Genomic DNA, 24,989 nt, shown 5'->3' on the forward strand with positions numbered 1-24,989 from the left:
TGCTCTGCACCAGACCTTGGAGAGGGCAAGAGAGTAGTCTAACTTGGCTATTCCTACTCAAAATTCATACATATATATATATATGTGTGTGTGTGTATGTATATATATTCTAGAGTGGCAGGGGCATAGAAGTCAACGAAAGGTTATATACACCATGTGTTGTTATACCATGTGGTGACCCTCCTAGGTGATGAAATGGGGTGCTCATGCCAAACATCCCTTCACAGATGAAATAGGCAGGCAAAGCAGATGGTAAAACATTATGACCCAGTAGAAAAATATCACTCCACTCAGGTATAACATTTTTGTTTTCTTGCAGTGGAGTTCCTCAAAGGACCCCACAGACAAGCTTGGTGTTCTTCTGAGTGTTCCTTCACCATAGGCTTTTTTCCTTGAAAAACCACATAATACTGAAGTTCCTGTAACTGGAGAACAACAGGATACAAAACAATTCCTGAGAAAACAGCCATGAACCAGAAATTTCAGAGGAGTTCACAAAAGGCACCTTTGGATTAGGGATGTACCTAACCATTGTTTTTAGGGAAAAGTTGTAGACTTTTAAGCAAATTCAAACTTCTTAAACCCACACACCAGGTATAGGGCTTGAAGTGGCTAAAGCAACCTGAAACAGTGCAACAAACTGTCACTACCAATCTACCAGGGAGCACAGCCTCCTGAGAACACAAAAACAGGGCACATACCCAATTTCCTAGTGGAACCGTACCCACAGTACAGTACTGTTTCTCCCCATGCCAGAAACTTTTTCCTCAAGAATGTCTCCTTCCTTCAGCACCCAGTTCCTGATGACTCACAAGAGCAAACTGCCTTCCTTTTCTGTGAAGGTTTTTTTTCCCCTCAACACTGGATGATGCAGGTTGACACTACTTGCTTTATGCAAACACAGCCACCGGCCAATAACTTTCCAAATCAGGCTGTTACTAAAAGAAAAAGAAATAATCTGAGAAGGTTCTTAAGAAACAAAAGAGAAGAGTTACATATTTTTATCTGTTCCCTGTGGGGGTGGGCTATAGCAGTGGTTGCAATTTATCAAATTCTTATTTAAGCGACTCAGAGTCTCCTAGCATTTAACTCAGCCATGAATGTGTTAACTAGCATGTGTGAGGCCTGAGTTCTTGTGAACTGTTGTATTTCTGTCATCTGAAAGCTAAACACTGCATTAAGAAAGTCCAAATGGTGGCTCCATCCTCAAAATGACAGCAGAAAGAAAAATATTTGCACTTTTCCCCTGCTAAGGAGAGGATCGGAAGGGAGAAGTTCTCTCTAGACACTCCTTTGTTCTCTTGATAGCAAGAGCTGTGCTGCTGACACTGCCTCCAGTCACATGTTACTAATACACCAGCTTCTCCTGTCTGCAGCCCACACAGCAAATATTGTTTTTCCCAGAAATCACAATGTTCATTGGCTTTATTTTGTGAACACCAGACTCCCTCTGCTCCATACCCCAGAAAAATCTCAGGTTACTCTGTTCAAAGCTCAGAAGCTATACAGCAAAGTTGTCAAAGCTGGATTTTGTCTAGAATCTGCAAACCAGAGCCAAAGTCTTCCTCCAGCTGCACCATATAGCTCTGATACCCCCTCTGTCGTCATGGAGGTTATTTTGTAGATCAGAAAAAACAATCATCTCAATCACTGACCTCTTTTTCTGTCCAACAACTGAATCTGAGGCTTCTGGGGCCAATTACATCTTCCTTAAAATGCAGTCTGGATCCAGACAAACTGTTTTCTCTGACACTGTTTCTCACTAGCTTTAAAAAGTAGAAAAACATCAATACAAATAAACTCATTGCTCTCTTTCAAACCTTACCTTGAAATACTCATTTTCTGCAACACCCACTTGAAATCTTAACTGCTGGTTTAGGCTGTGCTGATCCACAGTGGTCTGTTGGTACTCCTGCCTCTTGTCTGTGTTCATCTCCTGACTCCTTTTGCATGTTGAGATTGTGAGTTCTTTAACACAGGGATTGCTTTTACCTTTTTTCTCACTTTGGACAGGAACTAGCACTATCAACCTCAACTTTAAGCTGGTATAAAGGATCAACAGGAAAGACAGTTTTGCTTTGTTTATAAATGGCTGGTCTCTTCATGACATGTTGAAGTTCATTGTGCACAGAAGAATATTATTTGTACAGTAGCCATTAAACATCTATCTTAATTTTAATCTCCAATGTTCAAAATTAGAAATTACTGTGAATCGTTTGACCTCTTGCTAAAATTCAGCATGCCTTACGAACAATCTTCTTTAAATGCTTTTGACATACGGTAAGTCATAAATACCACTTCCAAATAGATCTTTTCAATTTCTCTCTTTTCAGTTTCTCTTGTCTGGAAAGAAGTATTGATTTTGAAAGATTCAGAATCTCTTCTCCTTGGCGAGCCCATAAACCTGTAGCAAGGCCACTGACCAAAGCTGAGCCCCTGGAGGGGAGAAGAGCATTTAACACTTCTGCCAGTCCCATGCTTTGCTGTATTCCCACCTCTCTCTACAACCTCTTTAAAGCACAGCCCCAGAGTACCTGGCAGTGTTTGCTGTCCTGAGCACTGTGAACAGCAGGTGCTTCCATCAGCTCCCTCGCACTTCCAAGGGGCTGTCAGCAGGAATGGCACAGCAGCTCCAACACTGGGCCTGTCTGATTTGGCAAAGTCACCAAAGGTAGACTCCCTGCTGCCCTACTTATTTTCATGGTGCAGGAATATGAGTTACTGTGGTAAAACTTTCCACTGAGTGGGAGAATCCCAAGCTGGGTCTTAATAGGTTTTCATTTCTTGCTAGCAGGGCTTGGGTGCATTTTTCACAGACTGGCTGATGGGCTCCCACATTGAAACCAGCCAGCCAGTTTGCACAAGTCTCTCCTCTTAAAATATGTGTAATTTATTTGAGCTGATAGAGAGGATAAGAATCAACTGTCTGTTTCCCAGTTAATAAAAAACATACAATGAGAGCAGAACTCTGCCAGCATATCTTGTTTACCCAAAAATGTTTGGCATTAAATGTGAAATCGGAAATGAACTCATTATCTGATTATTTTCATTTTGAAGAATTAACTGCTTTGGGGGAAAGGCTTGTCTTAAACAGTCCCCTCGTATGGATGACTAATTACAAATACATATCTCTGAAGAACACAGCAAATGCTCGTGACTCCCAGGGCAGGACATAGCACTATCAATTTGGCCAAGAACATTAGGAGTATCCTCTCACGTGGCTTATTTCAAAACAGAAGGAAATACATTTAAGCTAGCAGCATCTTGCCCAAGCAGGTGAGAAGAGTTTCAAAAGAGGCCATGCTCCAGAATTCTTATCCAGGAAATACAGATAAGAAGTGCTTAACAATTACCTGTAGTGAAATTGCCCTTTTCCTGCCAAAAATAAAATTATGCAGGCATATGGATAGTCATAACTTCTGAGAGGTAAAATTGTGTTGAAAACACATTCTCTCAGTAATACAAATGAACATACCTCAGTAAAAATTGAGAAAATGGAATCAAGAACCCATTCAGGGCTAATAATGTTTTGGGAAAACTTCCTATTCTAAAACCCAGGTCAGTATGGATTAAGAGAGAACTGAGTTCAAGGCAGTGCATTGGGCTACATCCCCTTGTTTGTCTCCTGCTGTTTCTTTGATTCATTCTCGTTTGTTCTCAGCATTCAGTGTTTTCTGGTTAGCCCTCTCTGTAGCTGGTTCAACAGCTGCTCCTTCTAGGGTTGCTGAGTGCCTCCTCTGTAGTCAAAAACCTGTACTTTTCTTACTGAGGGGCTGGAGTGAATTTTAGAAAGGGTACTGTGGAGCCCTCCACTGTGTGTCAGCACAGTGCAAGTTAAACAAGCATGTGCTCCCCATTGAACATTTGGCTCTTCTTATTCCAACTGAAATATTCCCATCCTCACATGCCCTGTGAAACTATCTGCAATAACACCATGTGAACATCTTAAACTTCCCATTCTTCTTAGCTACATCTGGGGTTTTTTGGGGTGGTTTTGTTTTGTTTTTTTGGTTGGTTTTTTTTTGTTTGTTTTGTTTTTTTTTTTTTTTTTTGTTTTTTTTGGTTTTTTTGTTTTGTTTTGTTTTGTTTTTGGGGTTTTTTTTGCTAGCCCAACAATCCAGAGGCAAAATTAGAGGAAATCAACAAAAGTCCCAAGATGATTCTGGGCTACCCAGCAAGCCAACACATCCCTTCACAGGCTTCATGCAGCCCATGGACTCTGTGTAGTGCTGGCAGGGACAGCTCTGGTGCCTTCCTTTCAGCCAGTACAAAAAGCAGGTATCCAACAATTAGTCAGTGGAATCACTACACACTTGGTTCCTATCCCTCAGGTCAGATCTCTTTACAGAGCAGATCCAGTTAGGAATGAGAAGTTACCCTGTCTGGGCCACCAAAATGCTACAAGTCCCATTTGTGATTCTTTTTTAGTCTATGTTCCTTATTAGTTAAAGTGGAAAGGGAGAAACCATCTCTCCAGAACACATCTTTGAACTTCTTAAGGAATTTTAAAGGACAGATCCCACCAACCACAATCCTCACTCTCTGTGATCACATGACAGAGGAAAATACACAAGTATAGGTAGAATTTTAGAGGAGAAATAATCTATCATTGCAGATACAGACTATAAAACAACATTATGGGAAAAAAAAATAACTCTGGAAACATTACATTCCCACCAGCAAAGACACACATTCACAGCCTAATGCTGATCTGACAATTTTTATGTACTCTTGCTCCTTTTTCACGTGGCACTGTGCACTCCAGTGCCTGCCTCCTTGTCTCCAGCTGGTCTAAGGCAGCAAAGGGTCACCAGTACTGTTACCTTTCAGTTCCTGGAGGCTCCCTGCTGTGGCAAAATGCCACACTTCCTGAGCAACTCTGTCTTTCCCCAGAAGCTGAAGAAATATACCCTAGCTGAACTGTTAAACTTTCATTTCCTATTTGATGTTGTATCAGCATGAGCAACACTTTAAAGTCTATTTTGGTGTTTTCTCTTTTTTTCTTTAATCTCTGAAAGATCCTACTTTGGATTGAAAGCTAGAAATTATCATGAACTTAATGGGTTCTTTGGTATAGCAAATGTAAGCTTTTTAAAACAAAGAATTTGTGATTTTCTTTCCATTAAACTGTGGAAAGTAATCAACAGGGAAGTGCAAACATTTAGCAAATGTGAATGCCACAGAAAAGGCTGTTTGACCCTCTTTGATTCCAAATGAAATGGAAAAGAGGAGAAGTAATAACTATCTTAAAGGAATTTGTCACATGTTGTTTGCACTTATCTTTCACATCTTGTTTTTTCCACAGTCTATTAGATGCTGGAAGAAAAGCTGCCTTCAGCTTCCTGCAGTAATTCAGACCAAATCATGTCACCCAGAGCTGTATTTTTATCTCCCTGAATATTGAACTTTTCACTGATTTGGGTGTTTTGGAGTTTTTTAAACTGTTCTTAGTATGACTTCTAAAACAATTTCTAAAAAGTTGAGTCATATCTGCTCCCCACACTACCAGAAAACATACTATGGGACTGGTTTCCTTCACTCTTGATGTTGCTGTTACTGACACCTTTCATCACCTCTAATAGTCTAAGGACTTATCTCATTAAATAAATGCAATCAGAATATAATGGCAATCACCTCATCTCCATCACCACTGCTGGTGACAAAAAGCAGCCTGTTGATCAATATTCATGCACAGAGAAGAGCAAATGTACCCTAAATTTTCCTGGACACAGTGCCACCTGCAGTGTTTTCCTAGAGTTTTTGAATTTTAAATTGTTTCTCTCAAACTAACTTGCTTTATCCAATTTTGTATTGAGCCTGCTACATTGAGGTGGTCCTGTCCCCTGCTCCTTTCAGCCATGGAGAACCTGCAGCTGAAGAACCCAGCAGGTTGGGTTGGTGTTGCTCAGAGGCCCTTGGTAACTCCGGTGCTCAGCAAACGCGCTGATTGATTTCCAACACTCCTCCTGGGTCACGTAGGCACACGCAGTGTGAGACCATTTCCTTCCCCTGCCTAACCCTGGAGCTGAATGGGTGGGGATGTAAACAGCAGGTGGGAGGAGGCTGTGGTCTCCCTGAGGAGTAACTGCTGGATTGGTCCTGCAGCAGCTGCCATAAAAGACACTCAGACAGCCAGCCACAGGGAACTGGGGACTCACTCACTGGTGGTTTTAGCTATCATGAAAAAACCTTGTTTGAAACGTTGAATGACTCAAGACTAAACTGGTCTGTCTACAGGAATTGTATATTTTCATCTGTAAATTTTCTACATCTCTGCAGGGGCTTTGGCTTTTCCTAAGTGGTAATGCCAACAATATATTCTATTTCATACAAGCTGAGAGTCATTGAGAAAACTTACCTTCCTGTGCTGCTTCATTGTTAAAAGTTTTGAATCACAACGATCCTCTGTGAAAGCAGTTTCCCTCTTACCAAAACACTGGGTCATCAGAAATAAAGACACCTATATAACAAAACAAAAAAAAAAAATCCATTGAAGGCAGTAGGAGTTCAACTTTTAGCTTGAAAGAGCTTTGACTTTGGTGCTTTGGGCTGCATCCCAAGCTCTTTTTCTCAGTCTTTTCCCTTCTTTTACAGGTCACAGGAGGCTTGGTGCACACACATCTCTAGGTGGATGCCTGGTCAGTAACAACTGGAACTGTTGGCATCACAGCCTGAATAAAAGAGCAGATCTGGCAGGTGACAAAGTTGCACATCTACAGCTGCTCCTGGCTTCAAGGAGTCATGAAGAGGAGGGACAGGAGTTGTCAGTCCTTTCTGTTAAAGGGCTGATCTACTTTTTGCCCCACAGTGTTGTTTTTCATGAAGCTTCGTTCTCAAATATTTGATTTTGCTTTCCTGATAAAAATATAGTTAATGGCATTGTCTGTTAGCACCTGGCATAGTCAGTGGTTTTGTTTGTCAATTTTTTGGGCTAGGGAGAATTGTATGAATCAGCTTTTCCATCAATATAATTTGCCACATCTTCTGGAACCACTTAGTGTGTGTGGGTACATGGGCTGATTTCCACATTGCCGCTATTGTTTTTCAGGTTTTCTCTGATTCTTGACTTGTAACTGAATGCCTCATGCCTAGAGAACAGGGAGGAGACATTGAACCAAAGATCAGGCACACAAGCCATCTCTCACAAGATTTTTCAAGTTTTGTTCTTCTGATTTTTTCCCTGTCTAGTTGCACGCTCAAGTCTGCCATCAAATTTTTGGGGGTTTTTTTTGTTTGTTTTTTTTTCACATAGTGTATTCTCTGGTCTCAGTTAACCAGATCCTTAGGGAGCCAGTTTTGTACAAAATACAAAGCAGACACTACTATGACAGCCAAATATATTGTCTCAGAGAAGTAGCAAATAAATAGATCCCATTTGTCTTCAGGTTAATTTGGAAGATGAGGATATGTAGCAGAAAACACATCAAGTCCTATTGCAGGCTCTTGGGAAAGTTATGTTATATTAACCCAACTCCATCTGCAGCTCTGGAGCTTGAGAGAAGCAGCAGAAACGGCCAAGCAGCTTCCAGCTGAGTAAGCACACATTTTATATAGCAGCTTGTTTTAATAAAGCATTGTTCTCTCTTATTCTGAGGGTCCTAGGGCTGTAAGCAGCACAAAATCAAAAAAGTCTGTGGAAAGTTTAAGACTCAAGCAGAATAATCATATTTATTACTGTTAGAATTTACCAACAATGTTTGCAAAGACACTTAAAATGGAAATCTGCCTGTCTCATGCTGAAGCATCACAAATTAAGCAAAATACCAAGCAACTTTTCAGTCTGACTAGGACATCTGCTCATTCTACCTCCTAGCCCATCTCTGAGGAAAGTATTAAATAGTCAATGAGTTGAACTTTAGTCTGCTGCTGAAGTGCATGGTTAAGGACATATGGAAAAGATTTAAGTATTATTAAGAAAAAAGGCCATACACATAATTTTTTTTGTATTTCCACAAGAAACATAAACAAAAAGTTTAAAAACAACTTCTGGAAATATCCACATGTAAGGAAGACTCAAACCATATGAGATGTGGGCATTGCCATAAGTCAAGGACACCTCTGAACACATGTAATGGCTATTCTCATTAGCCTTGATGAGCTTAATTGCATCAGAGAAGTTCATGAAAGCAAGTCCTATCAGTGGCATTTGTGTTGCACAGATGACATCTGTCATAAACAGTTCAGGTTTGTGAAAGACTTGTTTTATGAACCTTTAATATTAGACCAGATGACAAGAGGTTCCAGCCTAGGTGACCGTGGTGACTCAGGCACATTTACAGCATTGGCCTAGTCTGTACATCATGTGTTCATTTTTCCATTCTCCATATCCTTGGGCTACAGGATGTAAGAGGTTGAAACTCTCAGCCCCTTCCAGTCCCATCCAGTCTGAATTTAGAGCTGCAGTAGAACAATCTGGTTGGTTTCTTGTTCCCAAGATACACCATCTTCTCTCTCTACCTGTACTTTTTTAACTAGCAAGAGTTTCTCCCCACGCTTTGCATGGATTTTTGTACACTGGTAATTCTTAACATTTTTAAGCCTCTCTGCCGCCTTTTTTTCCCCCAGGTGAACTCCTGAAATGACATCATGACTATTCTGCAGAGAAGCCACACGGAGCTGCACCGTGCTGATTACAGGAGCCCTCCCACCCAAGCCCTGTCTCTGGCAGAGCACTGTGGCCCCGCGCTCTCTGGTAATGACTGTTCTCTCACTGCTGCCTCCCAGCCCAGCCATGAAAATCTATAACCAGCATTTCTTCTGCAGGCCAGATGCAGTGCTAGAATTGTGTGACTAGTGCCTCATAGCCACCCTAGCCCAAGCTGGGGCCTCCCACCAGATTTTATGAACAGAAGAAGGTTGTGTCTGGCTGATAATTTGGGAAAAAGATGAGAGGGGAAACCCCCAGCACAGCAGGAACTGATGCTAGTGAAACAATAGCTGGAACTCTGACTCATTGCTGAAGCAATGTCCAAACATGAGCATCAGAGGACACACTGTACTGCAGAAAAAGCCAGCTTCTGTATAAGCTGCACATCAGGAGACCTAACAAATTCTTAATTTTGAAAAAGTTAAAAATCCCTCTTCACATTTTTCAAGAGCGAGATCATTATTCCCCCGGTGGTTTTAGATTTGGTAAATACATTTTGCCAGACTCCAGAAATTTTAACTGGATTTTAGCCTGTTCTTTGCTTTTCTGACTTCACTGAGGGGTAGAATACTGCACAATAAGCAATATTAACAAGTCTCTGTATTCACTTACCATATAGTAAATCAGTGCTTTAAAAGTATTTCCTGACTTGAGCTATATGATCATTCAGAAAGTTTGAAGGGTCTGCTGAGTTCAAGAGCTCTTGGATTTGCTGAAATGCCATAAAGGAATGCTCTGTTTGGGGCAGGCAGACAGGCTGATCATGTGTGCAGTATGATCACAAAGCCAGGGGGAAAACAGAAAAAACTGAGCTCACCTGCCTGCCTAAGGCCAATATTTTTGTTTCTTAATCCAGCTCTTGCTCTCACTACCTGAATGAAATCATACTTGGAGAAAGCTTGTCCTTTAGGTCAGAGGAGCAATCACAAGACTGCCTTTTCTCCACAGGTTTTGCATTTCAGGAGTTGATGAAATAATTCCTGCCTAAGGTAAACAGGACTCAGGTTCAGCTGAATAGAGCAGATTTATCCAGGATTTCAAGTGAACACTAAGAAATGCAAAGCAGTTTAGGCAACAAGCTCAGTTTCAGAGGAAGATATTCGCTGCAGAGTCCTAAGAATGAAAACACCAAGTCAAATTATTTCAAAGCCAGAATATTTTATATATGATCAGCTTAATAAATGGAAAAATGTGCAAATCTGCTCCTTCTAGAGCATTATAAAATGGCATTACATAGGAGATTGATTTCCAGAGCTCCCAGGAGTATGCACTCTTTTCCTGATGCACATGTCTAAGCACCATTAACACATCTACCAGGGGGACAATATACATGTCACTATAAAGTACATGATCAGAACCTTCTGAATTACAACTCCCTAATTAGTGTCTCTGTGTCAATTATCCCATTCAGGATGTCAAATATTTCATGAGGATTAAATTTCAAAATACACAGTGTCTCTGATATATAAAATCCCAAAAGGCTGCTCAAACATATATCAATGTTATTATATCACATACAGCAGGTGAAAGATTAAACAGTCTGCCACATAGATCTACAATTTTAAAGCTACCATGCTTTTGATACTGTCTAATTTGGCTCTGCAGTTGCATCCACAGACTTTTACTTGTGGAGATACCCAGTGTGCCAAACAAGATGAAAAAAAAAAAAAGGATTCAGGTTTTCAGTCAACATTTTCTTTTTGAAAATAGTGCCAGCATTGTAATTCAATACCTAAATGAAACCTCTCTGACCCCTCAATCCAAAAAGAAAGGGCAGGGGAGAGAAGGAAAGAAACAAGAAAGGGGCTCTACAATGCCAACATCTGAGAAATCTTTGCTTTGTCGCATTCTCTTCGCTGCCAGCAATGTGTGCAGCTGGGATGTGGGCATATCCAATTAGAAGCATTTAGGCTTTCAGATTAAATCAAACTTCCTCGAAGAAATGTGGTAACACATTAACATTCAAGTTTTAAAACAAACTTGGCCTCCATCTATTAGAGGAAGTAGATCTCCAGGTGAGCAAAATAACACTGGGCTGATTCTACAGGGCAGAGGAACACATCTAAATTAAAATCTCTCTGTAGTCCCCAAACTGAAGGGTTTCCAGAATGAAGATGAACTGGTGAATTAAGACCTAAAATATTTCACACCAAAGACAGTGCTAATGCCTCAAATTTTGACATTTTTTAAAGTTTTATGTTTGGTTTAACTTAACCTTTCCCTGTTACTTTTCCACAGATGTCTCAATCAAAAAGTGGTTAATAAAAACGCTCTAATGAGCAAATTTACTGACTGAAACCAGAACAAAGAATCCTAATTGACTATTTAAGCAAATGCACAGAAAGCAACTTTTGAGGTTATAACTGTAAATATTGTGTCAGAAACTCAGCCCTCACAATGACACTCATCTATTTGAGATAGAAGCAAGTATCAGCAAGCCTAATCTGCTCATTGTCATTAGAGCACACAATAGACTACTTATGGACAAGCAACAACCCAAATATTAGTTCCAGAAATAATTAAGAAAATTATTTAAAATATCAAAGGAAAGAGAATCGTGTTTGGCTACAAAGAAGCAAAATATAGTAAATAAATTGTTTATTACAAAGGAATACCCAGTCAAGGGTTTCTCACACTCCATTTGTGCTGCAATATCATATTGAGATGTTAAAATAAGAGATTAGGAAGAGACAAATGTGAAAATTCAATGTTCTAAACTGTAGCATCTTTTAAGATCACGGGCCAGACTTTAGAAGAGGAGAATTTAAAAAAAAAGTGGAACCAGAACACCTCAAAATGCCTAGAAGAGCTTTATGCATCCATGAGCTACATTTTACCAAGCAATTTCAAGGATATTTCAAAGTCCTGAAGTAAAGCTCCTGCTCTCAATGCTCTCTGTAATCAGGAAGTTCCTTTATCCCACCCCTGTGGGAGCTGTGAACCACTGAAGACAAGAACTCTTATAAGACACACGCAGTGCAAAAAGTGCAAGTGTGGCTCCTCCCTGCGCTCTCATCTCAAAGCAGACCCTGAACACAATTCCAACACAAATAATACTAACAACAATTGACAACACAGTATTTTCCCATTCAAATGGATCCCTTTTCCAAATTCCATTTTTCTTGCATTTGCTACTTCATACCAACGCTTTTAATAAAGGCAGACATCATTTTCATCCTGTATTATCCTTTGCAGCAGTGCCTAAATTCACCAGCTCATCAGTGTATACTGCACTTTAATAAGCCAGGGTCAACCTAATTTCCTGCTCCTAGTGCTCCCTCCCCACAACTTCTTCACGTGTTTCAGCTTTACTTTGAAGTGACTTCCTTGCCTGGAATGCTAAAATCCAGAAACAGAGTGCGTATCATTATGACTGCAGTTCATGCCCTGACTAGTCACAGCAGAAGGAGAATTAGACTATAATCTCCTAAACAATGTAGAATCTGTAAATCAAAACCAACCAGCTTTTTGGCATGTAGATCAATGAACCCATGTGGGGGTATGAAAATCCAAGAAACTCTAAGGTAAAGTCAGCCTCAGTGTATGAATTTGTTCAGCTTGGATTTTTTCCTCTCCTCTGCCCCTTTATGCCCTCAAAAGAAGTGTTCAGAAAAGTTTTTATTGTATCCTAGAAAACAGCAGCTTCTTCTGGATCAGAGGACAAAACAGGCACCAACAAGTTTAGAATACAAGCAGTACAGAGGTTCACAACAACCTACCTTCAGTGCTACCCCACCTAGTCTTGATGGTAAGCATGTTTGCATTTTTTTTCTCTAAATATAAAAACAAAAAACAGTGGTGTCTCTTCTAATCAAAGGAGCATTAACATGTTGCCAAGAAAATTTACAATGCATTAGAACATTGACACAAACCCTAGAGTTATTTCACTGAAGCTATTCACCAACCACCACAGCCATGTACAAAATATATTTGGACAGAGTCAAAGGAATGGACTTGAGCCTGATAGAGTAACATACAGGCTTTTTGGCATGGAATAATAATTTCCACAACACAGTGGTGGTTTCTACTTGCAGAAATAAAGCCCCATCACGATGACTGATATGTCATCATGCACAGAACTTAACTGGGATAGCCCAAGTCCCACTGACACTTTACAATCTAAGCTACTTAAAACCTCACAGGTGTACAGGGAGCTCACTTCCAGTAGCACAAGGGAGCCTAAATATAATCCTCCAAATAAGTGTCCATAAAGACCAAATTTTTCCTTATCCACCCTAATCAAAGATGCTGAATCAAAGGCTTATGGAAAAGAGATTTAAAGTAAAAATTTTTCTCTGTAGTCCTCTTTGGTTTCTCAGTTTTGATGGCTCCAGGTTCCTCAGAGTTTCTGGGGTTTTCCCTAATGGCTGGAATGCTCTGGGAGGGGAGAAGGTGACAGAGGCCGATCTGCTGACCACATACACCCAATATGTGCTTCCTAAGTCTTCCTCTTGGTGACATTTCCAAAATGGAAAATTAACAACCACCATAAACAAAAAAAAAAAATCTGTAATCCTAACTCCTCTTTCCACTCAATTTTTCATGCCAGTGTGGACCAGTGTGGAAAGAGAGGGCCTCCAGAGTATCAGCTTTAGTAGATGGGGACGCACAGGATAGCGTGAAACAGTTGGAAGGCCAGGTTTAAACATGTAACCTGAAACACTGGAAACTAGAACTCACAGCGGGTCTTAGCAACAAAATCAACAATATAGGCAGCCCATGACATGTGATCACCAAAGCAGAAGCAAGGTTGCTTAAATATAGCCTCTGTAGGTATTGGAATATTTCTGAGAAGTACACATCAAGTGCGAGACAGATGCTACTAATAAGTAGAGCTTTAGACATTTATTTTTGTATTAAAATATCCAGCTATATTTATCTGAAAGACTTAACCATACCATTCTTGTCAGAAAGGTATGCAAGTTACTTACTGCTGTCTAGACAAAAAGATTTAAAACTGGAAAAGATAAAACCTTTGTAAAGGAACATGGAAAAGTTCTTTATGAATCCATGAGAAGAGCAGTATCTATGCACTTGAGTCCCCAGAGCTCTGGTTTTAAGAGCTTTGTCTGTTGGGGAATTTAGTATATTCACTATTTCATAAACAGTTTCCTAATGCTTGTTCTTGAACCTAAATTGTTTGGTTTTAGGGGCAGAGGTTAGTAAGTTATGAAAACTCTAGAAAGCTGGGAAAATCAATCAGTCTTGCAGGCAGGAGTGTTGCCTGATGATCATCTGACACTTTTGAAGTTGTGGCCACGGTGTGGTGAACCACTTCAAACTAGGATATAAAGATATGAATCATCTACAGTGAGTAAGCTGTCCCACTTCCAAATTTCCTGAAAAAAAAAAAATCCAGACTACCTGGACACTCACCATAAGTGTTTGGACAGCTTTAAATGATCCTGTGATCTCAGTGAAGAAAATGTTCTTGAAATGAGTTACATGTTTCACCTCTATTTATAGCATAACCATAAACCAGACCTGCTAAACAGAGGTTTCCCAATCTCTGCTACAGATATTTGGTACCATGTGGTGCATAAAGCTGGAAGGAAGCAGCATACAAAAGAGTTACCACAGACTTCAAGGAGCAGAAAGGTATGAAGAATTTCACAAGCTTCCCTAAATATTCAGAAACCAATATTTTTTTTGGATGGTGCAAATATTTCTCCACCACTGCACCCTTTCAGCATTTAATCCCCAGCCTAAACAAACAGGCTGAGAGCAGTGTTCAAGTAACACTTCAGAACATCAAGCCCCTGTCAAGAGAGAGAGCTCTGGATAGACCCAGAACTGAAACTGATAGAGTTTGTTCCTTGATCACCCCATTGGCATTGCACAGAAGGAATAACCAAAGAGAAAGCCCAGGTGAGGAGAAGTCAGTGTGCTGACTTTATACAGCTCCAGCCTCCCATGCTGCAGGGAGCAGTGCTGAAGTTCAGGTCATGGACACAGTGCACAGCAGTGCCCAGAACACAGTGCTCCCTCTGGGTCTCGTCCAGCCACGAGCTGGAGAGCTGCAGTCCAAACAGCAGGAGTATCTATAAAGGTGACATGATTCAGTCATCTCTCTTTTCCAAAAACTTTCCATGGGCAATTGAGTAAGGACTAGTTTTGCTGAATACTCACCCTTACTCTCTGAGTAGATCAAATCACTTCAGAGGCTACAATTTATATTATTGTACTCATACCTAACTTGAAATAGGGATCTTAAAATACTTCCTGGTAAAAGTCAATATAAGTTCAACAAAATTAACACAGCATGAATGCTCAGCAAAAGCTTCACAAAATTGAGGTTTTTTACCCAAGTAAGTACTGCTGTCATTGACTAGGAATTTTTCCTGTGATTCATTAAATCTCTTAATCGAGAAGAGAATTTGAGATAAGCAAATGTGAGATAACCAAAGGTGCAAAACTTATTCCTGTCTTGATACAAAATTATAGTTGAGCTGCAAAGTACTTTAAAAGGTCATTTTGTTTGTCTTTAAGGCAGAATCAATCTTTGTGTCACTTTTTACGAATGTATGTTCTCAATGATTGTGACTTCATCACCTCTCCAGGCCTGGAATATATTTATATTTACAAAGGTTTTCCTAACAACGATTCTCAGTCTCCCCTGGTGTAATTTAGCTTGTTCTTTCTTATTATATCTGCTATGAAAACAAAAAGAACACATTACTCCTTTCCTCTTTACAACAGTATGGTTCTTTTACATCTTAATTATTGCCCTGACCCTTCCATCTTCTTTTTTTGACTGCTTAACACTAAATTTTTTCAAGTTCTCCTTGGCTACAGTGCTCCAGAGTCCTTACCAGTATAAATTCCTAGAAGATTACTTCTGCAGGCTGCATTCTGGTTTTCATATACATACTAGCTGGCCACTTAGCTTTTTAATAATTCATCAACTCATGTTTAATTTGATTCACATTCCCAGATCTTTTCCAGAGAACTGCTGTCTATTGTATTACCCCATCCTGTATCTGTGCAGATTATTTCTGCCTAACACTTTGCTTTTGTTCCTATTGAACTTAATCCTATTTTTTTCAGATGATGTCTCCAATTTGTCAAAATCATTTGGGATTCAAATTCTGCTTTCCACATGTTCAGAACCACCCCCAACTCCTGTCATATGCAAATTTACTGCATAGAATATTATTCCTTTATTCAGATAATTCATGAGAATATTTAACAATATTTAATTGAGAACAATCCCCTGTAGAATCTCCTCAGTATATTTCAATTAAACAATATAATGAGGTCACCATTATCGAGTTTCTCTTTTAATCCAACTTTGCATTTACTCACAAGACTTAATATCCTTAGCTTTCCGGTGAGAGAAAAATTTAAAAGAGTTCCAAAATTTAAGTAACATAGGAGCTGGAGTCTTAGTCTTTCCTGTGGATCTGTGTACCTCATCAGAACAGAAAGCTAGTTTACTTTGTCATAATTTAACAAGTTACTAGATATTCCCCCTGTCCATGCTGTGCTGTATTTTCTTAGGAATGTTTAGAACATTTGGAATTTTTTCAGAGGGATTTTGGTCATTTTCTCATTGAGTATGAACTGACAATCGAATATTGCCATGTCATAGCACGCAAATGAATTTTATCAAAAGCATTTGAATTTCTTGTCAGCACAACATATTCTTCAAATATTCAGTATTATAGGGGCAGCATCTGTAAGAGGTCTTGAGTAGGCATAGAACCATGCATCTCATATAAATGATGTGTCTCATTGATCAGCATAGTAGAAACATCCCCGTGTGCTGATTTATGTCTCAATGCCTCAATGTGGGATAAAGGCCCCCACAAAGTATATGGATACCATGTGGTAGTGAATCAGTTATGCTCACTCAGATCACACTCAAAGCACTGATGTCATATTGTTGACTCTTCAGCCACCTGCTCTTGACAAGGAGGTCTGGCACACAGTCTTTGCAGCATACTTGATTTGCTCCAGTCATGCCCTGTTCTGACTATAAAATATATTGTCATCGTTTTCATATTAATATCTTTTGAATAGCCAGCCCTATCTGTACATATGCATAAATGAGATGGAAAAGGTGCAGAAGACACATGGTTTCTTTGGAGGAATAAGTTTTGTGCATCAGTCAGATAGTATAGGCTACCTAAATACACATCTGTCAAATGAAAATTGAGTTAAAAATGAAGTGGCACAACATCCCTGATCAGATTTACTCCTAAAATAGATGATTACTTTTTATCCTGTGACAAGTCATGTGGAAGACCAAGAGGCATTCAGATGTAAGAATCTGATAGAATTACCCTTGAAAATAAGAAGGTTGAATTATTAGATTTCATGAAAAATAAAATAAAAATGCACAATATACATAAACAATTCCTGCTTCAATCCACACATAACAATTAAAACAAAATCCTCACTAATCCTAACAATGGTTACTATAGTCATTCTGTGTCTAGGTATGGGGGGGGTTTCCTGCATTAATAGGAGGGGAAAAAAAAACATAAAAAGTAATTGTTTTAATGAGCCACATGAGAATATAAATCAAATTGTAGATCAGTATTCACAGGATCTGTTGTGCTTGGTCAAGAATATTACTGAAGTTTTCTGCTGGCAGATGATTTTGTGCAAAATGTGTTGCTGGAAGAGCATCTCCACTTTTGAAATGATGCTTGAAAAACAGAAAATATAATTTCACAAGTTGTTTGGGTAAAGATTTTCTTTTGAGTAATCTAATTTAATATTGAGTTATTCCAGATTTATAATAAATAGCTCAAGTGAAAAAAAATATTGGGTTTCATACGTAGCACCCTTGCTGGCCACTCACTTCTGGTGTCATTTATGATGGCTCTGCAAAGAATGAAATATTTATGGGGTTCTCTACTTGCAAATTTATCCAGAATTTCAGTTGTTAGATTTCTATCACCCAATAATCTCATTGACTCAGGATTAAAAATACTTCCTTTAAAAGAATAACATATTCTTTATGAATTTTCAGTAATGGAGGGGGGGGGAAAAAGGAAAAAAAGTAACTGTACTTGAGACTGGAAATGAGATCAAACACATTCATCTGCAGGACTGTTTTGTTGAAGATGTATGAATTTCAAAATTCATTAAATATAGACCTGGAGACAAAAACATCTCAAACCACAAATCAAAACTATTGAGGTCTTTAAGAAATATTCATGTTAGGCATGGCCTACAGGACTATCAGTTGCTTCATTTGAGATCAAGAGGAGTTGTCCTGTCAGGAGCAGTGACAGCACACAAGGAAAATAATCTCAGTACAATTACCAGTCCTGGGGATTAAAGACAAATATATCTCCATGTAGCTATGATTAATCAATATTAACACAGCTAATATTCTAGTCTTTGTCTAATAAAATTTAGCCACTTGCAAAACTAGAAAATTGTAAGAAGATAATTTGCCACTATCTCTTCCTTCTTTTCACCCTATTAATGTTTACCTGTAAAAGGTTTAGATGCAGTGGTTGGTCTGTGTGAACTTCTTGAAGATGACATCCTACTGAGCAATAAATGGAAAAGAATTGACAGATGAAAAATCCACATACCTGCTTCTCAGTGATTGTCTAGAGCTACAGTGGAACAGGGCAACTGTGTTTTTCCCTCATAACCCCCCCAATCCTGAAATCAAACCAAGCCCTAAGGCAATTTCCTGAAATGGCACTTTTAGCTAATGGGAAAGTATATTATAGGATGCAGAGAGAACCTATAAATGGTAACAAGGCTGAAATCCTCAGCTCTGAACCCCCATAACCTGTTGTTAATCTAGATACTGAGGAAATGGTGGTATGATGATAATTACTTCTCTTTTCCTCCAAAGGAAGTGCTGCATGGTACACTTTAAATGAAAGGAAAGAATATTGTCTTTTTAGTATTTTTATCATGCATTGTTAAGCCACTGTATTCCTGTGGTGCATCCCACTGTGATGAAGCCTGTCTACCTGATGAATCTTAAGTGGGCAGCAATTTATAGTACATGGGATTAATGAAATTTATTCCCGTGTAGGTACCACTGGTTCCTGTATTCCAAATACTTGCAACAAGAAAAAATATATCTTTCAGAAAAATATCAGAGCTGCAAAAAATTTTCCAAGAGACTGGCTTTCCATTGATTTCAGCAGGCAATGGGAAAAGATCTAGGTGATATTAAACAGCAAAATTTCACTTATGTGTACTTCTGGGAAAAAAAACCCTTCATCAACAGCTGAAAATTCCAGAGATTCACCAAGACCAGAAAAGGAAGATTCACATAAAATGGGGTTAGAAAGGACTTCAGGTCATGACCCATGCTGCGTGAAAAGACATTGAGACTCACTACCCCTCATGTTGTTTCTTCTCTCAATAGGGTTTGTAAAAAATAACATGTATTTTTAGTGTACTTCCACTGAAAGTTTTCAGTCACACAGCACTCTAAGTATCTTTCTTTTAAAATGAAATAAAGTATTAAATACACAGAAAAAGGGACTATTAATGTAGGTCAGGATAGGCCTATATTAACTAGGATGCACATGCCAAATACAGCCAGTAGTCACAGTGGCAGAAGTGCACGAAACTCAAGTCTTGTGTGGTTTATAATTATGTTCATCCAGTATAGAAAGCATTCATGCTGTAAGAAGTTCACACAAGTCTTAACCAACAAGTTACAGTGCAACAAGGAGTCTGCTATGCTTTGGTTCTGCCCTGAGCTGTTCAAATCTGTCTGTAGTGAGAGCACGGTGGGGTGCGTCAGAAGACTGGAGAAGCTTTATTTCACACAAGATTTTATTGCCTGCAGCACATATGTGGTTTTGTAAGCACAAATGCCTTTGCCCACTTTTCTATGAAGACACCTGCAAACAGTGAGGTGAAAACAATACAAGGATCCTCAGGTCACAAAGGACACACAGATGCCTACCCTCCACTTCCAGCAGGGTGACCCACATCCTCTTCAAGGTGAGTCTTGAGCAATGTCTAGAATCTTTCCTTCATTTTGGAAGATTATCCCTTACCTTTAGCCAAACTTCTACAAGCATCTTTGATCCAGAGGGTGAACTGCAAATCCCAGAAGATAAAAGTTACTCTTAAGATTTGAGTAGCTTGTTTCTTCCTGTGAATCAAAACACTGGAAAGTAGTTCATTCCTCTTTTTGCTCCTGTAAATTTGCTTCTTCCCATGGAGACAGATGAGGTGGCTGCAGACAGAATTAGACAGTCAAATGTGTTGAATGTGATTTGTGCAGCCAGCTCTGCTCTCAGGAATCCAGGGCAGCTCATCTTAAAAGGAAAATGAGCACATCCTTCAGAATCAAATACCTGACATGAGTTATGCAGTTTAAGCTATCTGCCATTAGTTCCAGCCTTAATAAACTAATCTAGAAAACAGCTTGCTTTCCCAAACTTGCTGCTTCTCAGTCTTTTTGGTTGAATAGCTGTAACACATAGTGGGGGACATACTTGCAGATTCATCATAGATTTAGTAGATAGGAATTCCTAAAACCAAAATTTTAATCATGGTAATTAACACTTTATGTATTTTTCTACAAAGCATTTAGTCTCATTATGTTTTACAGTTTTACAAATACCACATACACTATTAAAAATAACAGAGACTATTCTTAAGAGATTGCCTGCAGGTGGCTATCATGTGAGCAACAGACATTATTGAAGCAAATCCTTTTTGCACATCTATGTCAGAACAAGAACCATTAGAATATTTAGATTCTTTTGTTGGCTAAAAACCTCTAAGGTATCCAGCTCCCCAGTTTCTGGCCTGTAGTGAAGACGAGTTACTGTCTTCTAAAATTTTTATGGGCTACAAGCTGTCTCTCAGGACAAACAGTTCCTTTTGCAGGTCAGAATCAAAACCTGTTGCATTAAATTTTACTTGCTGTTTCCATGCCAACATGCTCTCTTTGCTCACACTTCATTTTGCACTCTGAATGGCATGCCTAATAAAAAATCAGGACTTTCCATTTTAGCCATCTCAAATGTACATCTGGACTCCATCCCAGACTGTAGGTTCCTTTAGGAAATATTCTAACTCCAGTTAAAAATATAGTTCTTAACTATTTAAAGGTGGCTAGGCATAAGCTCACAGCAGGACTGAATTTTAACACAAAACACTTTGATGGGAAGCTAATATTTGTATTTGCTGTTATTGTGGAGTTTGGTAAATCACCAGGGCAGGACATGAATTTGTATTCCATCATGAAGGTTGCCTATAAAAACTTTAGGCAAACTGTGGGAAAAAAAAGAAAGAATCCTGCATCTAGCAAAGAATCATAAGGAAAAGATGAGCTATACAGACAGCATGGGTGCACTGGAGAGCAATACAATTGCTTCCATGTGAAAATGTCTGAAGTTTGCCTCGGTTGATGGTGTAAAACCTTATTCAGCTAATTCCAACATGGGCAGCCTGTGATGGTGTCCTACTGCAGACACAGGCTGGGCTCTTCTGTTCCCAGCTCATGCTTGGTGTAGGGAGCAGGGCTGAGGCACAGGAATGCTGCCCAGAGCATTCCAGTGGGCAGGGAGGCACTTTGCTTTGTCCCTCACCAAGCTTTACCCCAGCCAAAGAAAACAAAGAGCAGGTTTTGAAGACACTGTAAACTTTGCCCTCACAGCTGGAGGCAGAGTGAAGCAGTGGCAGGCAGCAATAAGGGACAGGCAAGAAGAAAACAAAATGTGATGGAGAGAGACAGCCGCAGCACAAAGGGGTCATTCTGCGCCTCTGTTAAGAGGTCTGAAAGTCCCCTGCTGGGGAAAAGAAACCATTAAAATGTTCATTAGAAAGAATATTACCTTGGGCATTTAATATTTATTGCAAGTCTTTATAAGCCATTACTCTTGGGATGTATTCCAGTTAGTCCCCATGTACTCCCTGTCCTGCTCCAGTCTGTCAGCCGACCAAACATCCCACAGTAAGTGCCAGTGATGCTCTGTGGCAGTGGGATGCTCAGTTTACCAGGAGGTTTCTTTTACATTCACAGTTATTTGAGCTTTTGTAACTGAATCCACAGAGTATTTAATTTTAGACTATCTAAAGGAAAAAGTTATAACAACCAAAAATAAAAGTGAATGTACACCACACAGTTTTTTCAGCAGTGCCAGTGGTTTTAAGAAGAATAAAATAACATGGGAAGTGCTGGTCATGTACACAGTACCCAACCCACAGCTCCAGCTATGTGTCTGCAGTAACTTCTCAGCCCCATAATATGAAATCCTCTCCCTGGTTTACCTCTAGTGCTTGTTTGTCTTGTTTTTATCTTCTCCAGAATTTGCCTATAACACAGCTCTTCATTCACCATTTGAAACACAGACAAGGTTGAAAACATACAAATTACATATTAAGGTCATATTTCTACCTGCACAGCATGAAAGGCAAACACAAAAGACTGCCAGGAGGCTTGACAGGTACCCCTACTTTCTCATTTCTTACTGGACATGGATATCAACTTGTATGCTGACAGCATACAAAGTTTCCTTTTGTATATTGATTTATGTATTTCTTAAGGCAGACACACCACCAAGCACTCTCCCCATATCCTCTCAGATCCTACTCTAGGGAACATGGCCTGCTGGAGCATGACTTTTCCAAAGGTTCTCCAGCCCCAATATATAACCACAGGCCACACTGCCTCAGCTGAGTCTGCCATTAGCTGATGAAGACTCCCTGATACAGCAAATTCTGCCAGAGTGCCCATCTGAAATGGAACAGGAACAGCTTTAGAAATTTCTCAGCCTTATTTATTATGTCACTCTGCAATTACAGAAATATTCCGACCAGCTGGCACTCATTTGAGCAGACACTTGGACTCAAGATAATTCAGAGGTGAAAAATAACTTAATATTTTCTAAAGAAGAGAACCTTCCAAAGACTTCAATTGGTCATACTATCACTTGTGACCTGCACATTTTCAGTTAGGTTTAACCACTTACCAGACCTTACAAATAGACTAACCCAACTCTAAAGATATTAGAAGGGCACCAAACTGCTTAGAGAAATTAAACCCACAGTGCACCTGAATCGAAAGCATTTGTTACAAAATCCCTATGCATTTGATATCCTGATCTTCCTAAATTAAGATTGGAGACACCCAATATCAGAGAGAGAATAGTTCACATAAATCAAATCTCCTCTACTGATCTAATTCTGTTGCATTCCCATAAGAATTCCTGCACTCAGGAATTCTTTAGTTATGAGAATGAGACCTAGGCTGTCCAAACACATCATGTAGCCTTGATGATATACAACGAACAAGCAATAAATAAAATGTTAAACTTTGCTTTCATTCTGGGCCAGCCAACAGAGAATTAAACCTAGCAGTGATTCCTTTGCCAAGCCATGGTTAGACACAGTTAACTATCAAGTAAATACTGGTAGAGTAAGGTGTATTTACACGTGTTCAGTCACTTATTAATATAGGGAATAAAGAAAAGATATGCTAAAGTATAGTGTGATGAGACACACTCATAGTAAGTCGTAGGTATGTTTTTCCTTTACTCATTTGCCACAGGGTAGATTCCGAGGAAACTTTCTCAAGGTACTTGGGGGAAAAAATGCAGTGGTTTACAACCATACCATTTCATTCAGTTTTTCTTGTACTTGGGCCCACTTAGTCATAACTGTTGATTTGACAAAAATCATTATTTTCCTTGAAATAAGAAGAACTACTTTTGATATTGCAAAATAGATTTTTTACTGGATTTTCTTTCACAGCACTGAGCCCGAACACAATGTCCTAGGCACACAAACAAAAAGGATTGCAATTATCTGGCAATATGGCATCAACAAAGGAGTAAAATTCATTTTCACATTAATTATAGAATTGTGTTGTTGCAGTTTAGCTTGTGGAGTTGGGGGAACAAGTTGGGTTTTTTCATCTCTCTATGATAGAAGGATTATTCTAAACATGGCTTTCTATCTTCCTTTTTAATGAATGTGTATCTTATAAAAGAGAAATTCTATTCTTTTTCATTTTCAAAATGTATGAAAATTTAGTCTAGGTTAAGATTTATAAAAACATCAAACTCAACAGACTGGGGTGGGGAGAAAGAGAATGCTTTCCATTATTTCATCTTCATCATCAGACAGGACAAAATTCCTAAATTCTGGTGCTCTTTTCTCTCCATACATGTAGCTGCTGTCAGTCAACCAAGTGCAGTTGGAGTGTAAGAACTTCCCTTGACATATGTTAATGGATCTCTCTGCCTAAGAACCTAAGGATATGATAAGGATATGATACATGCTTGTGGTACATGGAAACCAAAGTCAATGTAATGTAATACTGTAATGAGAAAAGGAACCAGGAATTTCTGTCCAGAGTGAGATTCTGTAAGTTACTATTTGCAACTTGCCCACTGTTAAACTCTGACCCTCCCATATTTTTTCAAAAGAGGAGTGACTGCACAAAGATCTCTCACTCTCTGTAATAATCCCACAGTATTCACAGGTTTAATCAGTTGTAAAACATTGGTTATATAGTAGATATCTATCACTTCTGTGTGCCATAGGAACCCCTGGCTAGAGACAGATGCCTGCTCTGTGTGTTTTCAATAGATTTCCTCTATTACACCTCCTGAAGTTACTTGAAAGAATTTAATATTCTCACTTCCTCCTAGGTAAATCAATCCTGTGTTTTTCCTCCTTGAGTTTATTGTCTTTTTTCTGTATTCTGTTTAGATTGAGGTCAATGGTTCTGGTCTCTGTTTCCTCCCCAGCTACCCCAACCCACTGCCACCTTTCCAGGCAGGAAAACCCCAAGGGACAGTCAGCGGCAAAGTGAAGGTCAGAGATTTCCCTGGCTGTCCTTCGACGCCTTCCCGCAGCAGCCTGAGTCAGCAGGCAGCTCCTCAGAGATTACATCTGCCTGCTCTTGGAGAGCACGCACAAAACATAAAACTTCATGACTGATGACTCCTTCATGAGGAATCCAGTCATTTCTAATCCAGTCCTTCACCCTAGCAGAATGCTTTTATTCACAAAGTGTTAAATGATTTTCTCTTTAAGCTGGTTCATGTCCTATCCCAGATAGGACAGGATGTGAACCAGCTGAAGTAGGTCTGAACAGAAATTTATATCCATTTCCCTTCAGTAAAATTCCTATTTGAATAGCAAACAAGTAAAATTTTACTCACTTTTAACAGTGGCTCTTTTTCTTCAATCTTTAAGCCCATCAGTAAAAATTCTGAGTCAATCCACATTTCACAACAGTTTATGTTCTTAAACACAATTTTTAATTCAGATTTCTTCCACATAAAATATTTTTCTGGAAGAGAGAAGATTTGTTCTAAAACTGTAAATTTCAACTTTTAAAACAGAGTACTGATTCTCATTTCCAATTATCTAACACAAGTCA

The sequence above is a fragment of the Serinus canaria genome, chromosome 3, assembly GCF_022539315.1.
Source record: "Serinus canaria isolate serCan28SL12 chromosome 3, serCan2020, whole genome shotgun sequence".
In the NCBI taxonomy this organism is placed as follows: Eukaryota; Metazoa; Chordata; class Aves; order Passeriformes; family Fringillidae; genus Serinus; species Serinus canaria.